Here is a 3,531-nt window from a genome sequence, read left to right on the forward strand (position 1 = left end):
TCCAAAGCATTGTACAGATTTAATGCTAAGAATACCCATGACATTTTTCAAAGAAGTGGGTCAAACTCTCCTGAAATTCATTTGGAACAATAAACTCCCATAAATAGCTAGAGAAACTCTTAGTAAAAAGAAGATGAGAGGCATCACTTTCCCCAACTAAAATTTTACTACAAAGCAATAGTCATTAAAATAGCATAGTATTGGAATAGAGTCAGACCCTCATATGAATGGAATAGACTTGAGTATTGAGAGAATTTCCTGATACAATCAATAAATCTTTAATAAAGGGGCAAGAAACGCAAAATGGAGCAAGGAAAACCTCTTCAAGAAGTATTGTTGGAACAACTGGTCAGCCACATGCAAAAAGCGAACTTAGACTTCCATCTAACATCATGAACAAAAGTCAAATCCAAATTGATTAAATACCTTGATATAAGACTAAAATCATAAAGTATATAGAAGAACATATAGATAAATCATTCCATGCATTTAAACTAAAAGCATCTTCAAGGAGGAAACTCTCCAAACAAGTGGAAGCAGAGATAAACAAATGGGTCTATATTAAGCTGAGAAGTTTCTTCATCTCAATGTGTGAGTGTATACTTATGTGTGAGTGTGCAGAAATATGTACTCATATACAAGTGTGCACATATTGCATGTGGGGTGAATATTACACTTCCTCCAAAGAACCATTTATCAGTGCTCAAGTGAATATCTTGGCACTTTTGAAAAGTGACGTTTTTCTTTTATTATATGGACCATAAATTCTTTGATAGTTTTTATGATTTTTCTATATGATTTCTCTTTTAGCATAGAAGGCATAACTCTCATTGAAAAATTTCTATTTATAGTTTTTTATCACTCTATATGGGGTTTCAAGTTAGATAATTTCTAATTAAATCTCTTTTCCATGGACCTTATTCATATTTAATAATATTTTTTCTAGTTTAGTCTGGTTTAAATCAAATCAATATTACTGACCTACCAGAAACCAGGAAAATAAAATAAATTATATGCATGGAAATATTACCTAATAATAATAATAAAGTGATCCAGAGTCTGTCCCGCACACACCAAATATCCAGCCCTGCAGCGCCTGGGCAACAAGCGCTCTCACACTGAAGCTGGTTCTCTGTGATTTTCTGATATGGGACTGCATGCCTGCTCCAGTGGCAGAGCTCAGCTGCAGCCCACTCACATCCCAAACTACAATATTTACTCTGCCACTCTTTTGAGAACATGTAGACTCCAGTTTGGAAGATCACAATAACTTGTGACTCTAAAGAAATGACATGAACAGATGCAGTCCCTATTATGTCAAAAGTAAAGCTTTTGTATATACCTGGTAAGAGATTTGTAAAATTCAGCTCCTTTCAACCTTGGGTGCTGGTGAATTTCATGCCAGATTAATGGGATATTATATAGTTATAACACTAAAGATGCCAGAGAACACAGGCATGTTTTGTCACAGGAATATAGCCTGTTGGTTTTTTTTAATTTGTCCCAGCAGCCAAATCTTCATGATCCTCTGTGCTGTATTGACTATCCAGAATAAGCATCTATAGTCCCAGAAAATTCCCAGGCATCATCAGAGTTCTTTTCCTTGGGTACCAGATTCACCTCATATCTTTCCACATATCTGGTAAAATTCTAGAATCTCATGCCCCAGGCCTGATTCTAGATCCCACATGGGATGCCACAAACTTAGGGGTTTGTGAGGGGGTTCTTTTTTTTTTTCACTTTTTTCTTTTTCACCACTCAGACTGCATCCTCTCCCTCTACCCTTTTCGGAGAAAAGGAAGAACTATCATCAATAGCAAGAGGCAGTCGCAGAAGCGAAACCTAGAGCCAGCTTCATGCTCAGGACAGGATGCTCTGGCTCCTCCTCGTGGCTTCGGGTGCTACAATCATAGAAACTTCTCTAGTCACATACTATAGAAATGATCCCTGAAAGTATAGTCTTGGGTTCATGAGTTTTAACACAGGCATAAGAGCAAATGCAGTTCCACCCTCCAATTCCATCTCTGCTTCCACTGGTTAGCCATCATAATGGGCAGGACCAAAACAGGGAACCTCATTTTGTTTTTGTTTTGTTTTGTTTTTTTAATTTATTTTATTTGTTAAATTTTCTTTATTTAAACACCATGATTACAAAAATGATTGTAGTTGTATGATTACAGTTATGTAAAGAATACCCCCCTTCACCAGTGCAAGATTTCCACCACCAGTTTCCCAGATCTCCCTCCTCCCCTCCCTCTAGACAGGCTTTCTACTTCCCTCATTCATTCACATTGTTATGATAGTTCTCAGTGTAGATATTTCTCTAACTGCACTCATCACTCTATGTGGTGAGCTTTATGTCATGAGCTGCACCTACCAGCCCTCATCTCTCTTGTCTCTGATATACTGCTAAAATGTCTTTCATTTTTCTTAAAACCCATAGATAATGAAACTATTCTGCATCTTTCTCTCTCCCTCTGACTTATTTCACACAGCATAATAGATTCCATGTACATTCATGTATAGAAAAATTTCATGACTTCATCTCTCCTGATGGCTGCATAATATTCCATTGTGTATATGTAACACAGTTTCTTTAGCCACTCATCTGTTGAAGGACATCTTGGTTGTTTCCAGAGTCTGGCTATTGTAAATAGTGCTGCAATAAATATAGGTGTGAGGAAGAGATTTTTGTATTGGATTTTTGTGTTCCTTGGGTATATTCCTAGGAGTGGTATAGCTGGATCGTATGGGAGCTCAGTTTCCAGTTTTTGGAGGAATCTCCATATTGTTTTCTATAAAGGTTGGACTAGATGGCATTCCAACCAGCAGTGAAAAAGAGTTCCTTTCTCTCCACATCCCCACCAGCACTGCTTGTTTTCCTTCTTTGTGATGTGTGCCAATCTCAGTGGCATAAGGTGGTACCTCATAGTTGTTTTGATTTGCATCTCCCTGACGATTAGTGATGTTGAGCATCTTTTGATGTGCCTTTTGGCTATTTGCATTTCTTCTTTTACAAAATGTTCATTTCTTCTCTCCTTTTTTTCATGGTGTTAGATTTTTTTTCTTGTATAGTTCAGTCAATAACTTGTATGTTTTGGATATTAGTCCTTTATCTGATGGGTATTGGGTGAATAATTTCTCCCACTCAGTGGGTGGCTTTTGTATTCTGGGCATTATCTCCTTTGAGGTGCAGAAGCTTCTCAGCTTAAAATAGTCCCATCTCTGCTTCCACTTGTTTGGAGAGTGCTGTTTCCTCCTTAAAGATGCCTTTAGTCTCAATGTCATGAAGGGAACCTCATTTTGTACAGCCCTTTGGTTTTGTGGTTTTCATCTGTTGATTCTGCCTTTGGTTTCATTCATTGGTGTCTGGAAACTAGTACAAACTACTTGTGGCTCACTCTGGAATGTGGCTTAGTAAACACAAATCACATCATAAATGTCAATATAGTAAGTATCCATTCTTCAATGTTCTAGAAAAATTGCCATAAAAATCTCATTACCAATTTCTTTATTACTCTTTTTTATTTC

The 3,531-nt window shown here is 37.1% G+C and overlaps 1 non-coding gene across 1 annotated transcript; it reads right to left on the bottom strand.

Moving 5' to 3' along the window:
- Positions 1-1,753: 1,753 nt before the first annotated feature.
- On the bottom strand, positions 1,754-1,963 carry LOC126014951 (small nucleolar RNA U3). The gene has a single exon (XR_007497877.1). It is a non-coding gene; the product is annotated as a small nucleolar RNA U3 (small nucleolar RNA).
- Positions 1,964-3,531: the final 1,568 nt, after the last annotated feature.

Source organism: Suncus etruscus, chromosome 7, assembly GCF_024139225.1.
Source record: "Suncus etruscus isolate mSunEtr1 chromosome 7, mSunEtr1.pri.cur, whole genome shotgun sequence".
Lineage (NCBI taxonomy): Eukaryota > Metazoa > Chordata > Mammalia > Eulipotyphla > Soricidae > Suncus > Suncus etruscus.